The 26,967-nt window shown below is 41.8% G+C and overlaps 1 protein-coding gene across 3 annotated transcripts in view; it reads left to right on the top strand.

Moving 5' to 3' along the window:
* The first annotated feature begins 446 nt into the window (after nucleotides 1–446).
* The window catches only part of LRRC8B (leucine rich repeat containing 8 VRAC subunit B), a 99,487-nt gene continuing 72,966 nt past the window's right edge, over nucleotides 447–26,967 (top strand). For all 3 annotated transcript variants that reach the window (XM_028087658.2, XM_028087657.2, XM_028087655.2), the window contains exon 1: nucleotides 447–526. The gene's annotated coding sequence lies outside the window, so the exon portion shown is untranslated. The remainder of the gene's footprint in view (nucleotides 527–26,967) is intronic.

Raw genomic sequence — 26,967 nt, 5'->3', positions numbered from 1 at the left:
CTGGGCGCCGCTGCCCGCCGACCCCAGCCGTGGCGAGCGGGCCGGGGCGGCCACATGGCGCGCTCCGGGTGACGGCAGCTGCGCTTTGTTTCCACCGGCGAGGGGTGAGTCACCGGCCCCCGCGCGCCCGAAGCTGGGCACACACTCGGGCCGTGGCGGCTGCAGATTTCACCGCAGGGGCAGCTACCGAAGCAGCCGCAGCCTCTTCCTCCTCTTCCTCCTCCGCCTCTGCCGCCGCCACCCCGCGGCCACCGCCTCCGCCTCCCGCCTCCGCCCAGTCCCCTCCTCCTCCACACGCGAACTTAGTCAGCGGTTCGCGCCGCCGCGCGGCGATTGGCCGGAGGAACGCGCCGCGTCACAATGGAGCCGGTCGGAGGCGGTGAGCCCGGCAACGCTGGGGCTTCCCGCTGAGCCCGCAGCAGCCGTCAACGAGAAAGTGCCGGCGCGGTACGGCCGCCGGCGCGCCCGGGGCGGCGCGGGGCGCACGCAGCGGGGAGCGCGGGCGCCCGGGGCTGGGGTCGCTCAGGTAGGTCGGAGCGGGGCACCCCCCCCCCCGCTCCCGGAGGAGGAGCCGAGCCGACCCCACCGGTGGAGGCGGAGGACGGGGTGAGGGGACGCAGCAGGTGGGGCTGGTCGAGCAGGTGCGGTTACCTGCCCGCGCTTCACCTGCGAGCCGGGCCTGCAGGCAGGTGGCGCGGCCGCACATGAGTGGCAGCTTGGCTGCTCCCTTGTCTGCGGGAGAGAGGGAGCGAAACCCCTGAGAGGACCCCTCCTGGGTGCTGGGGTCATTCGGGGCAAGAGGAGTGGGCGGCCACGACGAGGCGGTCCCCTCTCCGCCGCAGGGGTCTCGGCGCTGCACCTGAGTGTGAGCCCTCGGCGCGGTGCGGGAACTGGGTTCTGGTTTCCCAGGCTAGAGTGAGCAGACCTCTCCCGAGGGCGTCCGCCTTTGCTCGCGCTCCTTTGCCCCCTGCCCTTGCGCTGTTCTTTGACAAACTCCTTGGGTAGTCCTTGTTCGCCTACAGTTTGATGGTGTTGGTGTTCCTTTGCTTGAAGGGGGTGGGGTGGGGGGCAACCTGTACCCACGTAGAGAAGCCAAGAGTTTCTCTTCTTCTAGGTTACAGTCGAGCAGGTGCTGAGAGGTCAGAAGGCAGGAGGCTCTGTTGTTGGCTCATTACTCTGTGTCCCAACTGACTTCCCAAAGTCCATAGGTTGCCTTTAGTCAGATGACATTTGTGGAAGACTTTCTTTTGTAGTCAGAAAGACTGCAACCCCCTTTCCCTTCCCAAGAAAAGTTTGAACCTAAATTTAAAAACAAACCTATGCCTGAACTTTCTTGAATACGTTTGCCTCAAAACTGGTTTTAAAGCTCTGAAAAAGATAGCAGTATGAAAATTTTAAATTGCAAATATGTAGCCAATTTGAAATAGTCCATTTGTTCCCTGCTTTCTAGGAGAAAATTAAATGGCATGTGTCTTTGTCAGACTGTTCTCTCTCTTAAACCTAAGTGTAGGGTTGAAGGGCACAGAAGTCCTCAAAATGCAGTATAATTATTTAACAATTCCAGTGTCCTCAGTGTGTTCAGGTTGCACCTCCTGAGAACCCAAAATGCTCCTTTGAGCTGTGGGTGCCAAGGTGACTTTCTTTTGCCCCTGGCTTTCCTAGTCCGAGCTCCACTCTGGAAGAGAATGTAAAATGACAGCTAATCCCCGGAGTAATTGGGCCTGTGTGATTTAAGAATATAAGCCTTAACATGTCTGATACTACTTTTAGTTCAGGTAATGAAGGAGGCGAAGTTGTCACTGATTGTACAGTTGAGTCATGGTACTTTTTCTTATACCTACTATCCCCCTAAAATGTTTTTATTATAGCAAAAAATAAAAAACCTACATGTTAGAATTAAATTTACTATTCTTCAAAACTCGTTCTGTTTTTCTTCGACTGGAAAGGTGTTCCAACATGTCCAGCCTAACATGTATATTTTCACATTTGGAGTGACTTCATTTGACTGCTTGTTAAGATTTGCTTTTCTAAGACCATTCCCCATTGCTGTTTCATTCTTCAGAATCCTCAGAATGGAAGCACCAACAGTAATTAAAACGAAAAGGGCCCTAATCAATACAACTTGAAGAAGATACCAGACCCACCAAGTTGTTTTTTTGTTTTAATAGACTTCATCTTTTTAGAGCAATTTTAGGTTCATAGCAAAATTGAAAGTAAAGTGCAGAGGTTTCCCTTAAAGCTCCCATCCCCCTCCGCACCCGTGTATAGGCTGCCCCATTATCAACATCCCCCACCAGAGTGGAACATTCATCATAATCAGTGAGCCCACAGTGACACATCATTATCAGCCAAAGTCCATAGTTTACATTAGGGTTCACTCTTGGTGGTGTACAAATATAGAGTAACATGTATCTACCACTGTAATAACAGACTATGATACTATATCACAGTATCAGTGCCCTAAAAATCCTCTATGCCCCACCTTTTTATCCCTCCCTCCCCAACTAACAACAACTGATCCTTTTATGGTCTCCATAGTTGGAATCATACACTCTGTAGCCTTTTCAGATTGGCTTCTTACACTTAGTATTAGGCATTTATGTTTCCTCAAGGTCTTTTCATGGCTTGATATCTCACTTCTTTTTAGCGCTGAATAACATTCCATTATCACTCCAATTATTTTTAAGACTGTGTGGGTATTTTCCTTCAGTGGCCTGAAGTTTGTGATGTTTTTGTTCTTTTCTTGAAGTTGAAATGGGCAAATACTTTAATATTTAAAAGATTCTTGCTTTAGCCAATGTTTTTATTTGTAAACAACTGAAAAAATTTTTTTCAAATCATTTTTAATGGTATCTGGGTATTTTTATGGGCTTTCCTAATTTTTTTACTGCCCATACAAAAAATAGCGTATTTAATCCTCCATTTACACTTGGTGTCTCTCAAGTTGAATTTCCAAATTTTATTTTTGTTTTTCCTTTCCATCCCCCTTCTAGCGTACACTGATAATATCAGAAATGAATGTATGCTAAAGCTGTCGTGTTACTCCAGACTTGGTGGAATGGTTTGCTTTGCCTTCCATGTAGCATGTCCTTCCCCATTTCCCCGACTAAGAGAATACTGGATGTTCCACAAACGATTCAGACCTGTGACCACTCAAAAGCAATCTGGGAGGTCCAGTTATAGTGCAGAATTTTTTTTAACCAGTTGTAAAATGCATTCTCATCTCTGTCATGTGTGTTTTGATATTCCTGTCTTTTCTTTTATTGCTATCACTTACTTTCATTTTATTTCCCATCTATATTTTCTACACTTCCTACATACCTTTATTGTGAGTTGGTTTTTTTTTCTGATGTTTAAAATAGCGTCTTTGGCAGACATAAATTATTTTTCCTTTTCTGAATCATGAAGATTGATCTTAAATAAAATGAGGCTTAACTGCAGTCATTGAATCTCTCTGCTAAGTTCTTACCACTGCTGTTCATTTAGAAATTGAGCAAAGGGTAATAATAAACTCCCTGTTCTGTGACTTCCTCTCATTTAGGATTCTACTCCATTGCAACACAATTTAAATTCACTTCTTCAGTGCTGTTGTGAACCTGTGTAAAGGAAATGAATTAAAAATGAGTTGTCAGAGCTTCGTTCTTGACCTTTCCTTTTGCCTTTTTGACCTTTATGCTGTCCTTGATATGGGTCACATGATTCTGCTTGTCCCTTTCCAGACCATGTATCTTTGAGCTTCATCTCCTGCTTCTTCAGTTTCAGAGTTCCTTGTAATTCTTTGTTCTTGACTGTCTCATCCTATGGCCATTTCCAGGGCTCCGTTCTCCAGTGCTTACTCCTCAGCCAACAGCATTTTTCTCAGAAACTACCAGCTGTGCTGCTTCTATTTCTCTTCTATTTCCAGCTCTGTGCAGGTGACTGAGCTCTCCCCCCGCCCATCTCTGATGGAGACTAAATTCTTTATTGTTGAGTAGCATATTCCTTTTGATCTTTTCTCAGGTGTGCAGATTTGAGAGCATGATTTAAACCTTCTTTTCTTCTGTCAAATTCCTTTTCAGCCTTTTTCACTGCCCTCCTCCCCCAATCTTTTGCAAATTATAAACAGGAGTTTTTCAGCTTCTACCTGAGAGTGTGGACTTTGCAGAAGGGCCTGATGAACCAGTTGCTGGATTAGTTAAGATTAGCTGCCAGTTACAGAGACGGCAAAAACAGTGGTTTAAACAAAGTGATGTTTGTTTCTCTTTCACACTAAAAAAAAAAGTTTATAAAGAGACAATCCAGGGCTGGTATAAAGATATTACAGTCTTCTGAGACCTAGGCTGGTTCCACCTTATAGATCTACCACACATCAGAAGAGGCCCTCAACCTCATCGTCCTAGATGGAGCCTCAGCCATCACATGTGGGTTCCAAGTAGTAGAAAGGAGGAAAGAAGGAAGGCAGGAAAAAAGGGGAAAGGCAAGAGACCATGGTCTCTTACAGAAATTTCCCAGAGGCCATCATACACTCCTTGTTCCATCTCATTGGCCAGAACTTAGTAATGTGACCTCACCTAGCTGGAATAGAGACTGGAAAATATTGTCCTTATTTCTGAAAACCTTGTGCCCCACTAAAATGTGGGAGGTCACATCCTTAGGAAGGAGGGAAGGAACATTGTGGTAGCCAAACATCAGTTATTCTACATCTCTGCTTTCTTGACTCTTATTACCCATTTTACAGGATTCTTAGGATTAAAGGAAATATTAACAGTAAAGCATCTAATACAGTATCTGGCATAAAACAAGCTTTCAGTAGATGATAGTTCATGTTTCTCCTTATTCCTTTGTTATAAATTGTCTAGTTTCCCTGCTACCACATCATTGGCATCCAGATTCTATTTTTTTAAAATACTTAAATATTTGCCCCAGTTGGTAGTATCAGACTCTATGTAGCCTTGTACCTTTCTACAGGAGGGTGCAATGCATTATTTCTAAATGTCAACATTTACTTCTTCACTTAATGCATGGCTTAGATTAAAAACCTAGCTCTTGTGATCAAATAGACCTGCATGTGAATCCTGGCTCTGCCGCTTACTCAGTATGTAGCCCTGGCCTCTTGTACCCTCAGTTTCCTCATCTGCAAACTGGGGGCAAGAATCAGATAGGAGGATTAGAGTGCCTAATAAACTGCCCGATGAAGTATATGGTAACTTTGTTTAAAATTTGGCCTAATCTGGGTGAATCTTTCTGAGAATTAACTCTTACTCCATTAAAAAAAAAGTTTTAAAATTTTTAATCTTCATATACATCCAAATAAGCATTGTTAAATTGTTAGGCTTTTTGAGAGTTGTCTCCAAAATCAGTTTAAACCCAACTAGCAGCAAAATCTTTCCTATATCTTTTGATCAAAGACAGAACAGCTCAGCCTTAACATTCTTCAACTTTGATTTGAATGATTTTTGGCTGATCTGCTCTCAGAAACTGAAACATTTCCACCAATGAGTGTATTTCATAGTATTTTTTTAGCATCTATTTAGTAAACAGCTATTGTGTGCCCGACACTATGCCAGGTTCTGGGGACAGAAGGTAAGCAAAAATGTACATTGTCCCTGCCCCCACGGAGGTTGCAGGTTACTGGGGGAGACAGGCGAATCGATCGCTGCAATTAAATGAAAAATTGCCACTTCAAAAGTTGTTAAGGAGAGGGGTGCCTGGGTGGCTCAGTTGCTTAAGGGTCTGCTTTCAGCTCAGGTCATGATCCCAGGATCCTGGGATCAAGCCCCACATTGGGCTCCCTGCTCTGCAGGAAGTCTGCTTCTCTCTCTTCCCCTCCCCCTGCGCCCTCTCCCTCTCCCATTCTCCCTGCTTGTGCTCTCTCTCTCAAATAAAATCTTTTTTTTAAAAAGGGGAAGTACAGGTGGTATGGAAGCACATGTGAATGTCCTATGGTCACAGGTTGAATGGTGACTTTAGGAAGAAAAAAATGGCCAGTGAATTGAAGTAAAGAGATGGTATGGGAGTGTAGTTTGAAATGAGCTCAGACATGAAATGAGCCTGCCCCTAGGCATGGATCGTAATGTGTCACAGGTTTCTAACACCGTTCCAAAGAAGGCAGTTCATAATGCTTGGAGTCATCTTTAAAGTAAATGCATATAACCTATAACTTCTCAATGTGATACTCTGAAAGGAGCTACATAATTCAGAAATAATTCTTCTATAATTTATTCATGCTACATTGGCAAACTTTAAATACAGATAGTTTTTTTGATATACCAAGCAGATGCATCTGAGCAAGTTAGCTATGAAGTAGGATCTTTTCAGAGAGGGTCATAGGGTGGATCTGCATCACCCTTAGCAAGTGGAATTTAAAGCCATTTGGCTGAATGAGGGCCATCTGAAAGACGGTTGGCAGAAGACGAGGTAGCCCATAAAGCAGCAGTGGGAAATGACCACAGGATGGGAGGCATGGGCAGTGTGTTCCAAAGAGCTGGCTGGACTACTGCACCCTGGGTGGCCTGTGTCAGGGCCAGTAGGCAACCCCAACATCCAGTCCCTCCAAGGCTTTCAGGTGTACATAGACATGAACCCTGTTTGGCACATTGGCGGGGGCGGGGGTACAATTTTTCCTTGCCCTCCAGCTGAGCTACTGGGGGATCCTTTGGAGGAAATGTCGCCTTTCTAATCCCATTGAGAACCTTGGAGAGTGGGCAAGGAGGCTCTGCTTCCATGTAGTGTGCTAGGGCTCTGCCAAGCCTGGGGGGGGGGGGAGGTGGGCGGGGGCAGAGCCACCTGCCATTATACTGCAGATTGTTTCTTGCTCTGAGTGGATAAATATAAAATGAATTCTGTTCATCTAAAGATTTTAAAGCTCAACTCTCTAGGCAAAACTAAATGAGTTTGTTCCTGGCCCTATTTCAATGCCAAAATAGGCAGTTCTCACTGAGCAATGGCTTGTCTTCCAAAAGCATTTGTGAGTCATGATGCAGTTTCTCAGATGCCAGTGTTGTTCATGGTGGTTTGCAGGCTTCCCAAGAGAGTTTATGCTATGCCAGTGCTGCCCTGAGGGGCCACAAGTCTTTCACCCTCACCCTCCCAGGAATACCCTTGGAACTGGGACTTCCTCTTTCGTTCCCCACTTGCCCCGGTATTTGGAATTCCTCCCTCAGTGGCACACCAACCTTGTTTCCACCTCAGGGACTTCTCATTTGCTGTTCTCTGTCTGGACATGCTCTTCCCTCATGAATTTACATGAATGCTTCTTTCTCCTGAATGAAAGGTCAGCTCAAATGGGACTTCAGAGATGCTTTCCCTGACCTCCTCAGATAAAGTACGGACACACCCCCCACACCTGCCCCGTCATAGGTCTTTCAGATCTTGGTTTATTGTTTGCTTGCTTATTTGTCTTCTACTCCTCTTGCCCCCAACAGAATATAAGTTCTGTTGAACGTATGGGTCTTGTCTTCCTTGTTTACCTGCTCTTGAGTAGGGTATATGGTAAGCTTCCCAAACTGTTGCATGTGATATTGGGCAAAAATATTTACCCCTTTGAGCAGAGATTGGGGATAATACCTCTGCTGCCTGCCCCATAGAACAAATGAGGGACTGGAGTCAGTTTACTGAAGATATTTTGTTTCCCCAAAACTTGTCGCTTTAGAGTCCATATTTTTGTAAATAGCAATACTATTTACCCAATTACATAACCCATAGAAATGTAGAAGTCATTCTGGGCTTTTCCTCGCCTCATTCCCCCCAACCGCTCCTTGTACAGTTTGTAACCAGTTTGTCCAGGGGCCATGTCCTTCAGGTTTTTCCATCTGCACCCTTCCTCCACGGCCCTTTTACTGCCCTGCATCTTTTCCAGGACAACTGCTAATGGTCTTCCAGCTGGTAGTTCAGTTTGTAGCCTTCTGTATCCTCCGCCCCCCAAATTTGTTGTCCACACTGCAGGGAAGTAATCATTCTGGAAGGCAAATCTCATACCATGACTGCCCAGTTCAATAACCCTTTAATGACTTGCTTTGCCACAGGATCGAGTCCAAATGCCTTGGTGAACCATATAATCAAGTCTTCCTTTGTCTGCTTCCACAACTTTCCAGCTTCACCTCTTACCACCCTGTCATTTCCAAATCACCAATGTATGCACCATGGACAGTGTGCACGGTCACACTCTCCCACCAGCCATCCTAAGCTCTTAGCAGTATAAGGAGGAAGGCATGAGGTAGTCAGATGGCTATACTCATGGCTTTGTTCCTTCCCTCTACCTGGGATGCTGGTATACTCTTGTTAATCACCTGCCCATCTTTCAAGGATCAGTTCAAGCATACGTATACTGAAAGGCCATTGCAGACACGCTCCCTCTGCCTACCATCCACGAGAGCTCTGCATTCCCTACTCTGTGCTGGCGCTGAGTTTTGTACACCTGTTGTAATACCTATGCAGGGAACATTCTGTTACCTCCTAGATGCTCTTGTAAGGACTATTTTGTTTATCTCCTGGGCTTCCTGGGCCAGGTATCATACTTGGCGTGGACATGAGTATCTGGGAAAGAATTAGGAATAAAATTCAACATACTTATTACCTGGTCCTGGGTCTTGTAAGTATTATTTTGTTTACCTCCTGGGCTTCCTGGGCAAGGCATCATACTTGGCGTGTACATGATTATGTGGGAAAGAATTAAGAATAAAACTCTACGTACTTATTACCTAGTCCTGGGATTTGTTTTGGGCACATACTTTTGACTGGTATTTGACCAAAATTTGAAAGCTCTCCTTGAAGGTTGGAAGTAGGAAGGGATATTGCATATAAGCTGTTAATAGATATCAGTTGGATGGCCAAAATATTTTGTTGACGAACTAGTGTTTATTGAATATTTACTGTGTTCAGAGTTATGGATTTGGTAACTTGCAGGGGATGCTTCAGACAGATTTTACACTTTTCTGAAATAGTCCTGGTTTTGTCTCTCTATCAGAAGTCAAAACTTCAGATAGTCAACACAAGCTTTTGGCTTAGAGGTAGTTTAGAGTAGTATCTCTGATTTTTTTTTTCTTCCAGTACTCCTTAGAGGATTTTGAAAAACTATGTGCTCTCCCAATACACTTTAAAAGTTAATTTCTAGGGGCATCTGGGTGGCTCAGTCGTTAAGCGTCTGGCTTCAGCTCAGGTCATGATCTCACGGTCCTGGAATCCAGCCCTGTGTCTGGCTCCCCACTCAGTGGGGAGTCTGCTTGTTTCTCTCCTCCTGCCCCTCCCCCTGCTTGTGCTCTTCCTCTCTCAAATAAATAAAATCTTTAAAAATAAATAAAAGTTAAAATCTAAAGTTTTTTATCATAATTTTAAATAGTTCTGAAAGATGACATTTCTGATATTATAAATATTGATTTCTTTGGAAAACACTCTTTGTGATGTACCCAACAGAAGCTAAATTAAATACCAAAGTAATTTCATGTCTATTATAACATCATCTAAAAAACATATGGGGGCACCTGGGTGGCTCAGTGGGTTAAGCATCTGCCTTTGGCTCAGGTCATGATCCCAGGGCCTGGGATCGAGCTCGCATGGGGCTCCCTGTTCAGCTTCTCCCTCTCCCACTTCCCCTGCTTGTTCTCTCTCCCTCAAATAAATAAAATATATGTATATATTTAAAAAAAAAACATATGAACAAGCTCTTCCAGAAGTCAGGAATTTTTCATAGTTGTTTCCCTTATGGAACTCATTTTATTTCTCTTTTCCTATAAAACTTAATCCAATGTAACATTCTTATGTTTGAAAATCTTCCATCGATTACCTTTTCAAACTCTTGTGAGACACACATTTACACATACTATATATCTTTTTTTTAAGTTCTTGTGACAGTAAAATCTCTTTTGGATTAAGTTGTCATGATTTTTACTAGCACACAATTGATCAGAACAAGTATATTAGAATTTTGATGAATCATTTTTAGATATAGGTAAACTTTTATAGGAAAATCATCTCTCGAGACTCGGGCTTAAAAATAGTTTATTTATACATAAATATTATTTATTGCTAGAGTACGATAGCCTTTATTATCAAATCAAGTGTTTCCTTTTTAATGTAGCATTTAAGTAATCTTGCTACATAAATAAGTATAGGGGGATGAAGGCAGTGTAATTCTACCCTTTTTTTAGAGGGGGGAGGGGCAGAAGAGGAGGGAGAACTTAAGGAAGCTCCACACCCAATGTGGAGATGGACTCGGGGCTTGATCTCACGACCCTGAGATCATGACCTGAGCCGAAATCAAGAGTCGGATGTTTAACTGACTGAGACACCCAGACGCCTGAGTTACATGCCAAAACTTAGCTAGTGATTGATCCCAAAAATGACTTTGAGTTTTTCTATTCTATTCAGTTTTCTATTGTCTGTTGATGAGGTCTTGCTCATCTTGCGTTCGAAGCAAAAAAATGGAAACTCCTCTGACTCCAAAAAGATTTGTTTCTCAGTCATGAAGGTCATTCACTTTCATTGCATCTGTAACCTTTACAGGTGTTTCAAAATGGCCCTCTGCTTGGGGCTTGGAAATTTTTACATCCCAAGGCAGTGCACTATAAGCAGACTCCTAAAAAGTGAGATATTTGCCTTTCTTTCAGAATGTGGGAAAAGATAAATGTGAAAAGGGAAAAAGAAGATGGCCAGAAAGAATCAAGATGACATCTGGTGTTTTGAAGCAGATACTGTTAGAGAAAGATTAATTGATGATCTACAAATAGATTCTACCAGAGTACCCCTCTATCCAAAAAAAAAAAAAAAACCCCAAACCTCATACCCTGTTTGAAGATCAAGTGGTTTGGCTGCTACAGAAAACTCCTCAGTCAAATTAGCTGTCAACTCTAAGGGAAAGGGTCTCTAATAGGCCAATTTAAATATTTCCTCTTTAGGGGAAAGAACATTCAATAGGGAAAGAGAGTGGTTAGAGCACATCACTTCTTTATATATATCTGATAGACGCTAATTTGATGCCAAAGTGATTTAATCACCATCATCCATTTTAAGAACACACAGTTAGAAATTGTACATAATTTTTTATACCCATTGTTAGACTAGAAAATAGAACATAGCAAAAAGAACATGGGTAAAGATCACCAGACACTTGACTGAAGGTGAGCTGGGTCAGTAGGTGACTGGTTTCTAAGAATAAGTCTCAATCCTATTGGGGAAAAAAAAAGTGTTTTTTAGAGTTTTATCAAGAACACTAATTTCTTCCCAGGAGGAGGTTGTAAATTACAGCATGCATAAAGGATTGGTCCCAGGCTAGATTTGGGACATTTTTTTCTTTATGGAATAATGCATCCTGAAGGGAGAGGAGTTGAGCCTGGCTGTCATCCTGCTAAATAAGGAGGCTTTATGGGGGTCCTCCCAGTTCCTGGATGCTCTGGCCCTGTATGAAAGAACTCTGTACAGGTGTCCCCCTGCTCTCTTACCTTCCCCCAAGTCTTAGAGCAAATCTCTCCTGAAGCACTTTACAGGAACCCCCACCATATTACTTATGTTTCTATCACTTAAATACTTAAAGCATTTATTCTCTTGATGACCTGCAGTAGGTGGGGCAAATATTATATAAACATGGAAACGGGGTTTGTAAGGGGACATGTGGCTTGTCTAAGCAAACCCAACAAGTTAGTGGCAGATATGATCCCTGATGAAGCAGCTTTTTCTACAGTATATTGCCTGGCGCCTTTTCCCAGACGTGTTACTTTATAAAAGGCTCTAGGGATTGGAAAACTTGCCTTAAAGATTAAGTAAAATAGATATGCTTGCAACATGCTTAGTAAAATTCATGGCTGTTAGCAGGCCCCCCGACTTAAAAAAAAAGGAGAAGAATGTATTTGAGTTTTTGTTCTGCCATGCTTTACTTTATGGCTTTTAAAAAATTAATTCATTTGGGTTTTTTTGAGCACTTAATGTGTGCTAGGCATTGTGCCAGGCACTGGGAATAAATCCAACAGTGAAAAGAGAAAAAACCCTTTTTGCATTGAGCATACATCCTAGAGGGAATATAGATAATAAGCAAATGCAAGATAAAATGTCATGTGCTAAATGCTATGAAGAAAAATAAAGCAGTGTAAAGGGCTAAAGGGTGGTTGGTATGGGATTTAGATAGGGTGGTGAGGGACAGCATCCCTGGGTTGGGGACTTGAAAAGACCTGAATATTATGCTCAACTGCATCTAAGTTCAAAGCTTTGGCTTTATTTGGGTAAGTTGATTCAAGTCATGGTATTCTAGAGTCATGTGGAAGAAACCTTACAGAATGTCTATTGATTTTTAACTTTATGTTATAGATATGCTTGAGGGTCTTTCCCAGAAAATATGCATACACTAATATGCATAACATTTTAACATGCTTTGAGATCATCCTTAGATTAAGGTTGAGAAAGGCACAAGTCAGAACTCGTTAGTGGCTGAGTCAAGATTCCCACAAAGTTGTCTGTTGCTTTTTTCCACTAAAATCTGTAAGTTGCTAGAGTGGTATTTGTTTGTATTTGGGGGTTTTTGTTGTTGTTATTGTTGTTTTGAGGGAAGGGGAGGGAGATGCTGAGGGAGAGAGAGAATCTTAAGCAGGCTCCACGCCCAGTGAGGAGCCCAACATGGGGCTTGATCTCACAACCCTGAGATCATGACCTGAGCCAAAATCAAGAGTCGGACGCTTAACCGACTTGAGCCACTCAGGCGCCCCAGTTGCTAGAGTGTTAAATTCTCTAAAACAATTGTAGTCTATAAAGCATCTCCTGCTTTTTTTTTTTTGCACCATTTTTATGTACACAGAGTAAAACCTATGTAGTAAAAAGCCTTGTAGTAAAACAAGTAGTTTATGTGGCTAGTGTGGCTCCTTTTCCTATTTCCTGACCAGTAACTATGTAAATAACATCCCAGATATTCCAAATACCCTAGAAAGGAGAACTCAGGCTGGCAGCAGGAAAGGAAAAAGGAAAAAAAAAAAAAAAAAAGATCCTGGAATGGGAAGAGTTCTTACAGATGAAACTTTGGCCCATCATTACTTTAGAGAGCATAGAGGGACTGACAGTGCCCATGAAGATCTCTAAACCTATTGAGAGCAGAGGGGCTGCAGGTGGAAATGGCCTTGTCCCAGTTTCAACTGGGGCAGTGACTCCCTAAGATGAAACAACAGTCACCCCCACTCACCACCCAGTGATTTCCTTTTGGGACATTTTACACAAAAACTTGGAAGATAAACTTGTCACTTTCAGAAAAATAGTCATTATATCAACTTATCTTCTCAGCCACACTTCCTTAACAGGTGTTTCAACTTTGAGTACTACAAAGTAACCAAAAAATTTTACTAGTAATCATCCACACTGTGAGATGAGTACCTGACTTCCAAAATTGCAGGCTGTTGTAAAAATTTTGATTTGCATACAAGATTTTCTAATAAAATATTTGTGGCTTTAAAACCTCAGAAACCTAGCAAGTCCACCTCCTCTAAATATTGATATTTATTGAATTTTTAGGCTGCTCTCTGCTGTGGCCCACTTAAAGACAAAACCTACTTTTTTCAGTTAGCTTGCCTATTAATGTACTGACAGCTCTGATAGAAGAAACTTTAGCCTTTTCTCTCTTAATCAGTGAAAGGCCCTTTCCCCCATATTCTCCATTCCCACCCCCAGTTTTGGGTATTTCTAGCCTACTTTTCCATCTGTGTGCCTTGTTACTATGGTGATGGGCACTATAGAAATAGAGAACAAAGCAGATGTAATGCACATCTCTTACATGGTTTACAATGGTAAAAAAGAATCTAGGATTTTCAGGCATGGCTTGATCTTTATTGGTGGCAGAACTGGACCAGCCCAACTTGGGGGGGGCGGAATACCTGGAGTTACAAGCTGATTTAGGCTTCACTATTCCCATTGTTCTGCACTTCACCAGACCCTTCTCTACCCATGAGTCATGAGGGTGAAGGAAGAGAAATGGGAGCCTGCAAGGAGGATGTAGTACAGAAACTAGTGCCACAGAGTCAACCCACTGCAAAAGACAAGTATTTCTGCCAAAGCATGTTACACGAGAGGGAATCTTGGACTGGTTTTAAGGTTTACCAGTTGTTAATCCTATTGCTTGATTTTGCATTGTTCAACCGAATCTTTCAATAGAGATTTGCCAGTTTAGGCTTTCTTTTCTTCAAGGTACTTAGATTTTTTTCAAAGTAAAATACCTATCTTGATTACTACCAACAGCCTGCAGTGTTTGCTCCCATCCATTGAATTTGTTTAAGTGGTTAAACTACTAATCTGTGCTTATTGTGTGCTTGCTTTAGAATTACAATGAAATATTTTCTAGATATTGTAGAAATTGGTGTTTTCCATAAGATCTGGGAGAAGATGCCCATAGGTATTTCTTTTACATTTTTAAAAGTAATCTTTATGCCTAATGTGGGGCTCAAACTTACATCCCCGAGATCGAGAGTCACGTGCTTTACTGATTGAGGCAGCCGGGTGTTCCCCCATAGGTATTTTTTTATCCTTCCACATGCATGTTTATACTTTCATATATTACATCTTCATGTATCATATTCTTGAGTGCTCCTAATGAATTACCCGAAGATTAAGTAAAATATTTCAGTTACTCCACCTTCTGGACAATTATTTTTATTTTTTATTATTTATTTTTTTTAGAGAGAGCATGCACAAACCAGGGTGGAGGAGGGGCAGAGAGCAAGAGAGAGAGAGTCTTTTTTTTTTTAGATTTTTTTTTTGAGAGAGACAGGGAACATGGGCAGGGAGAGGAGCAGAGAGCAGAGGGAGAGGGACAAGCAGGGAGTCTGGGTTTGATACCAGGACCCTGAGATGCCTAGCGCAGAGGCCAACATGGAGCTCAGTCTCACGACCCTGACATCATGACCTGAGCCAAAATTAGGAGTCGGACACTTAACGGACTGAGCCACCCAGGCGCCCCCTGGAGAATTATTTTTTAATTTATTGTTATTTTTTAGGTTTTGCTTATATTTTCATGTTTAAGGGGCATGTACAGGGTAAAATAATTTAGCACAGTGTTTTAGATGTAAAGTCCCTGAGCATGACGCATTTTTGGAGCTAAAGGAAGCTGAAGGTTCCATGTACCTATTGCCCTGTGTCATGAGAGCCTGAAGTTCCTTCTAGCTCTAATGTCTTATTTCTTTGGCCCTGTGGCTCCCATCTTTTTACCTGATGAGCCTGCATTTTGCCTGTTTTGTCATCTGCTATAATGGCTTTCACACTGGTGTGAAAATATACTTAGAGTCAACCCCACCCTCTCTGACTTTCTTAAATACCCACACAGTGTACCCCTCGCCCCCAAAGGCAGCTTTCCCCCTCCGTGGAATGAATGAAGACAAGCCTAGAGTGAGGATTGGAACACTCAGTGCTGACTCTGGCTCAGCCGCCACCTGGGGTGGGCTTGAAGATGCATTTTTAACCCTACAAACAAGCACACAGCTTCATCAGGAGGAGCCACAAGGAAGATTTTGAAGCCAAAGGTGACATCAGGTTTGTTTTGGGAAGTAATGCCATCAGCTGTATGAAGGATGTGTTGGAGATAATTGAGGTCATCTTGGGAGACCAAGTAGAGCAGCAGGGTTGGAAGAGAGGAGACTAATATGAAAGAAACTTGAGAAAGACGTCATAAGATTAAACAGTCCCATTTCCTTTCATCACAAGGATCCTGTGGAATTACTTAATACAAATTATGCTCACCAAAGTTTTACTGGTTTGACTGTTACTCCTAACTTTCAATCATTTTTCATAGAAAGAATGGATTAAGTTCTCTCCTGATTACTTATTGGGTCCCCCCAAAAGCCTCAAATTTCATAGTACTGGTAAATATACGTTATATTAACAGAACTTTAAAAATCATAGTTTCTGCTGTAGATTGCTTGTTTTCCCCCAATTGGTATGTTGAAACCTAACCCCCAAGGTGAAGATATTAGGAAGTGGGGCCTTTGGGAGGTGATGAGGTCATGAGGGGGGGAGCCCTTATAAAAGAGAATCCAGAGAGCTACCTGCCCCTCCTATCACGTGAGGACATGGTGGAGAAGAGATTTGTCTGCGAACCAAGAAGCAAGTTCTCACCAGACACTGAATCTTCCGGCATCTTAATATTGGACTTCTCAGCCTCTAGAAGTATCAGAACTTAATGTTTGTGGATGAAGCCAGCCCCCCCATCTATGGTAGTTTGTTATAGCAGCCCAAATGGACTAAGACAGCTTCTAAGCATGGATATCTTGTGACTGGAAATGAGAAGACTCAGGAGAAGTAATATTTGGTCTGTGGAAGAATAATGACTCTGCACAGGAGAGGTCTGCTGACACCAGGTAATCACTCCATGCAGGACAGCTCCTTGTCTTCCAGAAGGCCTGAAAACTGTGGGCACGTTGGGTATATTCTGTAGCCAGAGGAGAACAGAGCTTGTATTTGTGAGGAATTTACTCCTTTGTGGGTGACTGTTCTCTGATCCCTCCTACGCAGAGGGAGTTTACATTGCTTTTGATGGTATCATCAATATGAAGGTAGAAAGTAGGCCAGGTAGAATTATTTCTATTTTTGCAATTAAGAAAGACAGACTGTGTAGCTTGGCTAAAGTTAAGGCAGATGGTAGGCAGGATTCGAGTTCACTCTGCTCAGTCAGACTTCTGCTGTGCTTATTAATGAAGGAGGGCATGAACAAATGCACATTTTGTCTTTTGTTGGTTCCACTAGGTAAACTACTTTTTATTCTTCTCAAATATCTCTTGGAAGATTATTCCAATTTACGCTAGTGTTACTATTACAGGTTTACTAGTTATGCAGGCTTAGGTAAATCACACAACTCTGCTTCAGTTGCTTCATCTGCAGAGATAACCCTCATGGAGTTATTGGAAGCATTAAATCAGTTAATTGACATAAAGGGTTTAGAAGAATACTTAATGTATGGTTACCTTGTGATGAGCACCAACTTCCGTGATTCTTATCATAAACTGCGCATATTCAACTACTTCGGCCTCACATCAGCTACTTGGGGACTAAGTATTCCCACACTGGGCTCGTTTTTGTGTTATTTACCTAGTAGGAACTCGTAGGGCAAGTTCTACCTGATTCTTTGGATAATTTATAATTTGTCAATTCAGTTAACTAGGCTTAAATGGACTTTTTCCTGGTCATTTTTAAAGTATACTCAATTGCTTAATGCTGACAAATTAGGCTTGTATAATTACTGATCGAATAGTCACTCTATAGACAAATTAGGAGAAATTAGACCTGCCTCAGCACCAGATCGGAAAAGCTGAGTTGTTGTTATAGCCTGAAACTTTTTCCATCTTCCCATTCTCCAAAATTCAATTTTGAATTATTCAGCAGATGGACAAATAAGAAAGAAAACCAAACCTGAAAAAACAATGGTTTCACATTTTTAATGGATATTTGGAGATAGGTAGACATTTTTTTTAATTTTTTATTGTTATGTTAATCACCATACATTACATCATTAGTTCTTGATGTAGTGTTCCATGATTCATTGTTTGTGCATAACACCCAGTGCTCCACGCAGACTGTGCCGTCTTTAATACCCATCACCAGGCTAACCTATCCCCCCACGCTCCTCCCCTCAAGAACCCTCAGTTTGTTTTTCAGAGTCCATCATCTCTCATGGTTCGTCTCCCCCTCCGAATTACTCCCCTTCATTCTTCCCCGCCTGCTATCTTCTTCTTTTTCTTTTTTCTTAACATAGGTTGCATTATTTGTTTCAGAAGTACAGATCTGTGATTCAACAGTCTTGGCACAAATCACAGCGCTCACCATAGCACATACCCTATCCAATGTCTATCACCCAGCCACCCCATCCCTCCCACCCCCCACCACTCAACCCTCAGTTTGTTTCCTGAGATTAAGAATTCCTCATATCAGTGAGGTCATGTGATACATGTCTTTCTCTGATTGACTTATTTCACTGAGCATAACACCCTCCAATTCCATCCACGTCATTGCAAATGGCAAGATCTCATTCCTTTTGATGGCTGCATAATATTCCATTGTGTATATATACCACATCTTCTTTCTCCATTCATCTGTCGATGGACATCTTGGCTCTTTCCACAGCTTGGCTATTGTGGACATTGCTGCTATAAACATTGGGGTACACGTACCCTACATTTGTATCTTTGTGGTAAATACCCAGTAGTACAATTGCTGGATCGTAGGGTAGCTGTATTTTCAACTGTTTGAGGAAACTCCATACTGTTTTCCAGAGTGGTTGCACCAGCTTGCATTACCACCAACAGTGTAGGAGGGTTCCCCTTTCTCCACATCCCCGCCAACATCTGTCGTTTCCTGACTTGTTAATTTTAGCCATTTTGACTGGTGTGAGGTGGTATCTCATTGAGGTTTGATTTGGATTTCCCTGATGCCGAGCGATGTTGAGCACTTTTTCATGTGTCTGTTGGCCATTTGGATGTCTTCTTTGGAAAAATGTCTGTTCATGTCTTCTGCCCATTTCTTGATTGGATTATGTGTTCTTTGGGTGTTGAGTTTGATAAGTTCTTTATAGATTTTGGATACTAGCCCTTTATCTGATATGTCATTTGCAAATATTTTCTCCCATTCTGTCGGTTGTCTTTTGGTTTTGTGGACTGTTTCTTTTGCTGTGCAAAAGCTTTTTATCTTGATGAAATCCCAATAGTTCATTTTTGCCCTTGCTTCCCTTGCCTTTGGCGAGGTCGAAGAGGTTGCTGCCTGTGTTCTCCTTTAGGATTTTGATGGACTCCTGTCTCACATTTAGGTCTTTCAACCATTTGGAATCTATTTTTTGTGTGGTGTAAGGAAATGGTCCAGTTTCATTCTTCTGCATGTGGCTGTCCAATTTTCCCAACACCATTTGTTGAAGAGACTGTCTTTTTTCCATTGGACATTCTTTCCTGCTTTGTCAAAGATGAGTTGACCATAGAGTTGAGGGTCCATTTCTGGGCTCTCGATTCTGTTCCATTGATCTATGTGTCTGTTTTTGTGCCAATATCATACAGTCTTGATGATGACAGCTTTCTAATAGAGCTAGAAGTCCGGAATTGTGATGCCGCCAGCTTTGCTTTTCTTTTTCAATATTCCTCTGGCTATTCGGACTTCTAATACTATGTTGAATAGCAGTGGTGATAGTGGACATCCCTGCCACGTTCCTGACCTTAGGGGAAAAGCTCTCAGCTTTTCCCCATTGAGAATGATATTCTCTGTAGGTTTTTCATAGATGGCTTTTATGATATTGAGGTATGTACCATCTATCCCTATACTCTGAAGAGTTTTGATCAAGAAAGGATGCTGTACTTTGTCAAATGCTTTTTCTGCATCTATTGAGAGGATCATATGATTCTTGTTCTTTCTTTTGTTAATATATTGTATCACATTGATTCATTTGCGGATGTTGAACCAACCTTGCAGCCCAGGGATAAATCCCACTTGGTCGTGGTGAATAATCCTTTTAATGTACTGTTGGATCCTATTGGCTAGTATTTTGGTGAGAATTTTTGCATCCATGTTCATCAAGGATATTGGTCTGTAATTCTCCTTTTTGATGGGGTCTTTGTCTGGTTTTGGGATCAAGGTAATGGTGGCCTCATAAAATGAGTTTGGAAGTTTTCCTTCCATTTCTATTTTTTGGAACAGTTTCAGGAGAATAGGTATTAATTCTTCTTTAAATGTCTGATAGAATTCCCCTGGGAAGCCATCTGGCCCTGGGCTTTTGTTTGTTGGGAGATTTTTGATGACTGCTTCAATTTCCTTAATGGTTGTAGGTCTGTTCAGGTTTTCTATTTCTTCCTGGTTCACTTTTGGTAGTTGATACATCTCTAGGAATGCACCCATTTCTTCCAGGTTATCTAATTTGCTGGCAATAGAGTTGCTCATAATATGTTCTTATAATTGTTTATATTTCTTTGGTGATGGTTGTGATCTCTCCTCTTTCATTCATGATTTTGTTGATTTGGGTCATTTCTCTTTTCTTTTTGATAAGTCTGGCCAGGGGTTTATCAATCTTGTTAATTCTTTCAAAGAACCAGCTCCTAGTTTCGTTGATCTGTTCTACTGTTCTTTTGGTTTCTATTTCATTGATTTCTGCTCTCATCTTTATTATTTCTCTTCTCCTGCTGGGTTTAGGCTTTATTTGCTGTTCTTTCTCCAGCTCCTTTAGGTGTAGGTTTGGGTTGTGTATTTGAGACCTTTCTCGTTTCTTGAGAAAGGCTTGTATTGCTATAGACTTTCCTCTCAGGATTGCCTTTGCTGTATCCCAAAGATTTTGAACAGTTGTGTTTTCATTTTCATTGGTTTCCATGAATTTTTTTTAATTCTTCTTTAATTTCCTGGTTGACCCATTCATTCTTTAGTAGGATGCTCTTTAGCCTCCATGTATTTGAGTTCTTTCCGACTTTCCTCTTGTGTTTGAGTTCTAGTTTCAAAGCATTGTGGTCTGAAAACATGCAGGGAATGATCCCAATCTTTTGGTACCGGTTGAGACCTGATTTGTGACCTAGGATGTGATCAATTCTGGAGAATGTTCCATGGGCACTAGAGAAGAAAGTGTATTCCTTTGCTTTGGGATGAAATGTTCTGAATATGTCTGTGAAGTCCATTTGGTCCAGTGTGTCATTTAAAGTCTTTATTTCCTTGTTGATCTTTTGTTTAGATGATCTGTCCATTTCAGTGAGGGGGGTGTTAAAGTCCCCCACTATTGTATAGTTGTCAATGTGTTTCTTCGCTTTTGTTATTAATTGCCTTATATAATTGGCTGCTCCCATGTTAGGGGCATAGATATTTACAATTGTTAGATCTTCTTGCTGGATAGACCCCTTAAGTAGGATAGAGTGTCCTTCCTCATCTCTTATTACAGTCTTTGTTTTAAAATCTACTTTGTCTGATATAAGGATTGCCACCCCAGCTTTCTTTTGGTGTCCATTAGCATGGTAAAGGGTTTTCCACCCCCTCACTTTCAATCTGGGGGTGTCTTTGGGTCTAAAATGAGTCTCTTGCAGACAGCATATTGATGGGTCTTGTTTTTTAATCCACTCTGATAGCCTGTGTCTTTTGATTGGGGCATTTAGCCCATTTACATTCAGGGTAACTATTGAAAGGTATGAATTTAGTGCCACTGTATTGCCTGTAAGGTGACTGTTACTGTATATTGTCTCTGTTCCTTTCTGATCTATGCTGCTTTTAGGCTCTCTCTTTGCTTAGAGGACCCCTTTCAATATTTCTTGGAGGGCTGGTTTTGTGTTTGCAAATTCCTTTAGTTTTTGTTTTTCCTGGAAGCTTTTTCTCTCTCCTTCCATTTTCAATGAGAGCCTAGCTGGATATAATATTCTTGGCTGCATATTTTTCTCATTTAGTGCTCTGAAGATATCATGCCAGTCCTTTCTGGCCTGCCAGGTCTCTGGATAGGTCTGTTGCCAATCTAATATTTCTATATCATTGTAGGTTACCTATCTCTTCTCCCGAGCTGCTTTCAGGATTTTCTCTTTGTGTCTGAGACTCGTAAATTTTACTATTAGATGTCGGGGTGTTGACCTACTTTTCTTGATTTTGAGAGGGGTTCTCTGTGCCTCCTGGATTTTGATGCCTGTTTCCTTCCTCACATTAGGGAAGTTCTCTGCTATTATTTGCTCCAATATACCTTCTGCCCCTCTCTCTCTTCCTTCTTCTTCTGGGATCCCAATTATTCTAATGTTGTTTCATCTTATTGTATCACTTATCTCTCGAATTCTGCCCTCATGATCCTGTAGTTTTTTCTCTCTCTTTTTCTCAGCCTCTTTATTTTCCATCATTTGGTCTTCTATATCGGTGATTCTCTCTTCTGCCTCATTTATCCTAGCAGTTAGTGCCCCCATTTTTGATTGCACCTCATTAATAGCCTTTTTGATTTTGACTTGGTTAGATTTTAGTTCTTTTATTTCTCCAGAAAGGGTTTCTCTAATAACTTCCATGCTTTTTTCAAGCCCAGCTAGTATCTTTAAAGTCATGATTCTGAACCCTAGGTCCGACATCGTACTAATGTCTGTATTGAGTAGGTCCCTGGCAGACAGTACTACCTCTTGTTCTTTTTGCTGAGGTGATTTTTTTCATCTTGTCATTTTGTCCAGAGGAGAATAGATGAATGAGAGAACAAAATGCTAACAGGTTAACAACGTCCCCAGCAAATATACTCTATACAATTCAGGAAAGACCTAAAACCAGGGGAAAAGAAAGGGAAAGAAAAAAGAAAGAGAAAAGAAAGAAAGAAAAAGAAAAAGAAAAAGATAAAAACAAAAACAGAACAATACAAAAAAAAACAGAATATGATCAAATATGATCAGAGTAGTGCATAGATCAGTGCCACACACTAGATTTTGGGCGTATTTTGGTCTGTTAGAAAAAAGTGCCTCGTAAAATTTTAAAGGAAGAAAGACATATATTTACAAAATAAGGGTTGATACAATGAAGGGATGGAAGATGACTATAAAGATGAAAATTATAAAAGATTTTATAAAAGGAATTGATAAGATAAGAAGTTGTTTGAAAAAAGAAAGAAGATTTTAAAAAAAAAGACAGAATGTGATCAGGCAGGAGACTAGAACAAAGCCATACACTAGTGATTTAGGGTATATTTTGATCTGTTAGAAGAAACTGTATCTCAAAATTTTAAAGAGAGGACAACTTTATATATATATATATATATATATATATATATGCCAAAAATAAGGGTAACTACTATGAAGGGATAAAATATGACTCTAAAAATGAAAAATAAAAAATGTTTTTTTAAGAAAAGGGATTGATAAGATGGTTGAAAAAGGGAAAAAAAATTAAAAAAACAGTTAAAAAATTAACTTTGAAAAACTAATGAATCATGGTAAAAAAAAAGCCATGAATTCTATGTGCAGTATTCCCCTAGCGCTGGAGTTCTCCCGTTCTCCTTGATCGTAAACTTGGTCTTGGCTTGCTGGCTGTTCGTGCTGATCTTCTGGGGGAGGGGCCTGTTGCCGTGGTTCCCAAATGTCTTTGCCCGAGGCGGGATTGCCCCACCCTTTTCGATCCGGGTTTAGCAAGCTGCTTGGGTTTGTTCTCAGGAGCTTTTGTTCCCTGCAAGCTCTGATACAGCTTTGGAGGACCGGGGTGAAAATGGTGGTCTCCCAATCTCCACTCGGAGGAGCTGAGAACTCGGGGCCCCGCTCCTCAGTGCGCCCCCAGAGAAAAGCAGCCACTCCCGTCTCCCTGGTCTCTGGCCGCACTGCGTGCTCACCTGGCCTGTGACCGAGCATTTCTATCTCTGGAACTTGACCCCGTGTGGAGTCTCCAAACCTAGCAAATCCCTGTGGTGCGCTCCCGCGCCGCTCCTCCCGGGGGAGGGAGGGGAGTCTCCCCGGATCTGCCACTTGTTTTGTCCCTGCTGGAGGGGCAGTGGCCCGACTGGGCCGCAGATCACAGTTTATGGCAACCCTGAGCTGAGAGCCCGCGCCTCGGCTCCGTCTCTGCAGCCGGCTTCCCCGCTCCGATACCTGGGAGCTCTGCCGCACTCAGGCACCCCCGGTCTTTCTGTGACCCCCGAGGGTCCTGAGACCACACTGCCCCGCGAGGGTTCCACCCCCCGCTTAGCCACTGGAGCGACGTCCCTCTGCGGAGCAGACTTCTAAAAGTTCCGATTTTGTGCTCTGCGGCTCTATCACTTGCCAGAAGCGGCGGACAGAGGCCCCCTCCCCCGCCGTCTATCCTCCCGAATATCGCCTCGGATTCACTTCTCCGCATGTCCTACCTTCCAGAAAGTGGTCGCTTCTCTGTTCAGAGTTGTTGCTACTCTCTTCTTCGGTCTCCTGTTGAGTTCGTAGGTGTTCAGAATGGTTTGATCCCTATTCAGCTGAATTCCTGAGACCAGACGAAATCCAGGTCTACTCCTCCGCCATCTTGCTCCCTGGAGATAGGTAGACTTTAACCTTGAAAAATCTTTCATGCATCTTGACCATTGAGGGTACAGTATTCAAAGTCACACAAGTTGAGACGTTACAAAAGTCTTTGTATTTGTTAGAAGTCCTATAATTCCTTTGTGGGTTTTTTTTTTCTTGTTGTACATGAAGGTAACGGAATCAGTGACTGGTAGTTTCCTTATTTAAAATGGGTCTATGTGAAAGAAGGTTTATTCTAATCATCTCATTTTTGGGAAACTAAGCATGGTTTGAAAAATCTCTGTGAGTGTATGTGTTTATGGAGAGCAAGATGTAAGAACATACAGAGGTTACCTGGTGTGTGCAGGGGGGAGAGGGAGGAGAGGAAGGAAATTCTTGTTCTCTAGTTTACCCTTATGATTCTTGTGTTTTTCCTCTCCAGGGAAGTCCTCAGAGAAGTTACACATAGTGAAGTCTTATAAAAAACTTCCTTTTTAAACAAAATGTTTCCTTTCCTAATGAGACTCTGCTTTGGTGCTTTGTTGTCGGTGTGCTGGGAATTTTGAAATATCCTCTCTGTATTTCTGTGATTTTAACCTAATAATCTCATTTGGATTTACCAGGTTTAGCAACTGTTGTTTTCACCGACTATTGCTAAATTGCATTAATGTCCAAAGTGGAAAAACTGTTTTTTCCACTTTGGCCAGGATTATGTAGGTTTTGTTTGTTTGTTTTTAAGATTTTATTTATTTATTTGACAGAGATAGTGAGAGTGCACAAGCAGGGGGAGCGAGAGGGGGAGAGGGAGAAGCAAACTCCCCACTGAGCAGGGAGCCCATGACTCTGGGCTCAATCCCAGGATCCCAGGATCATGACCTGAGCCGAAGGCAGACACTTAACTGACTAAGCCACTCAAGCACCCCAAGATTATTTAGAGTTTTATAAAATGTAAGCCTTTTCCCCAACCCTCGTAATTTTCATTTTCTTGCAAGGAAACTTACTAATGGTGTAGCTAGGCCAAAGGTCTCTCCCAGGACACTTGTAGCATGGTATGTAGAAGAGTGTTTTCCTGATAAAGCCATCTATCCTCTTTTCTCTTGGAAGAAGGAGAGACCTCCATCCCATTGTAATTTAAGTAGTGTTTGATGTGATATGATAAATGGTTGAAGTTTGATATTAATGGTTATTCTTTTTGGCAAAGCAGACTGCAAAATTGAGAGGCCAAAGGCTTTGACAATGTCCTAGAAGAGCATAAACTTAGAATGACAACAACTTTGTTGGATAATTCTGCAGTTTTGTTTGGAGGGAATCAGATGATGAATTTTGCCTTTCCATTTAATTATTTCATGTAACAGGATTCTTTTTAAATAGCTGACAATGTATCTTGCTTCCTTGTGATTTCTTTTTAGGGCTCCTTCAGTTTGTCTGTTTTAATTGCAAGGCCATGGCTTTTGAAGTCTCAGAAAGAAAGCTGTGCTCTGTTGTTCCTCCGAGGGTTAATTTTGTTGGTTCCAAATCCCACCTGATCTCCAAACTATTTATCACATTCCCATTTTCCCTGTTGAGGACTTAAATTTCCTGCCTACATTCAGGATCTAAAGCAGTAGTTTTCCTTGTTGTCAAGTCATATGGCCAAACATTTCTGCATTTACAGGTAATGATGTGTATTAACAACATGCTTTATCAATTACAAAGCTATTTTTACATGTGTAATTGCTTTTGATTCTGACAATCCAGTAAGGGAAAGAGGAAGGATGGCTGCAGTTAATTCCTGTTTTATGGTGGGCTCTGAGAAGTTACTCAGACCCAAAATAACACACAAAACAGAAGGGGTGTGGGGGACAAGAACAAGGCCTTTTAACTCCATGTCCAGTGTTATTTCTGCCTTGTCATACTGTGCTCACATATACCCTATTCTGTGCCATGAGACATTTCTCATATAAGGAATTTGCTCAATATACTGTGTAGAATTGTTGGACCAAATTTAATGCACTTTATGAAACCAAAGTGTTATTCTTTAGTCCTTTCCCTTCTAAGCATTTTTTTATTGCTGTATATGTGTGGTGAGAGAGGTTTCCTGCTTTCCAGGCTAAAGATATTATTATAAGTGAATGATTTAAGAGGTAAGGAACAACAGAATAGCAATAAGAAAGATGTCCCAATGTGACATGACTAAGTGACAAGTTCAGTAGAAACAACTTTAGAGGTGAGACCTGAGCTCAGCCTTGCAGGACGACATAGAATTAGGAAAGATGGGGGTGGAGGGAGGAAATGTCTAAGCAGAGGTGTGCCGGAAAGAATGGATGCAATACTGAAATAATTGTGGATGAATTTTATATCCAGGAGGACTCAAAATAATCCTGGGCATGGGTATGATAGGAGTTGATAATTGTTGAATCTGGGTGAGGGAGACATTGGGGCTTCCTTATACTATTATTGATACTTTTGTATGTATTAGGAATTATGTTCCTATAAAAAGTTTAAAATACAGAGATGGTACAGAAAGTGGGTAGGCTGGCCTACCTGGAATAAAGGGTTTGTTCAAAGGCATAGTGGGGAATGATGTTGAGAAGGCAGTTGGGTATCAGATTTGGTAGGAGAGGGCGTTCATGACTATACCCTGTGGAGTCTGGGTAAGTACTGATAGACACTAGACTTCATTGACTGGACTTGAGTCTTACCATGAGGTCAAGGTGGAGTTGTAGTGCAGCCTGGCATCCTCATCAAGGATGGAAGGATTGCCACAACCCACTTAAATCTGTGTAGACCCCACTGCATCTCATCTGGTATATTCAGTTCTGGAAAGCACGTTTATAAAGAGCTTTTTACAAACCCAAGTTTCCCTGGTGGGACACCTCAGACACAGAAGAGTGTCTTGTATCTTGTTGAGAATCTTCCTAGCAGAACACTTCATTAACTTAAGCTTGTCTACCTGGAAGGGACTTATTTTCCCTTCTGCCAAGTCCCTCTCCTACCCCTTTCCTCTCTCTCTCTCTCCCTCTCTTGTGGGCATAAGAGTGGACAGTTAAAAGGAAATAAAATCATTACTGTGATTCTCTGGTAATATGAAGGTACGTGTGTTTGGTGGAATCTAATCTCCTGAAAACAGATTTTACCAGCA

This window comes from Eumetopias jubatus, unplaced genomic scaffold, assembly GCF_037043125.1.
Source record: "Eumetopias jubatus isolate StellerSeaLion01/CBP00866 unplaced genomic scaffold, mEumJub1_p1.0 scaffold_4, whole genome shotgun sequence".
Lineage (NCBI taxonomy): Eukaryota > Metazoa > Chordata > Mammalia > Carnivora > Otariidae > Eumetopias > Eumetopias jubatus.
The sequence above is the reverse complement of the archived record's forward strand: the minus strand, read 5'-3'. Positions and strand labels throughout refer to the sequence as shown.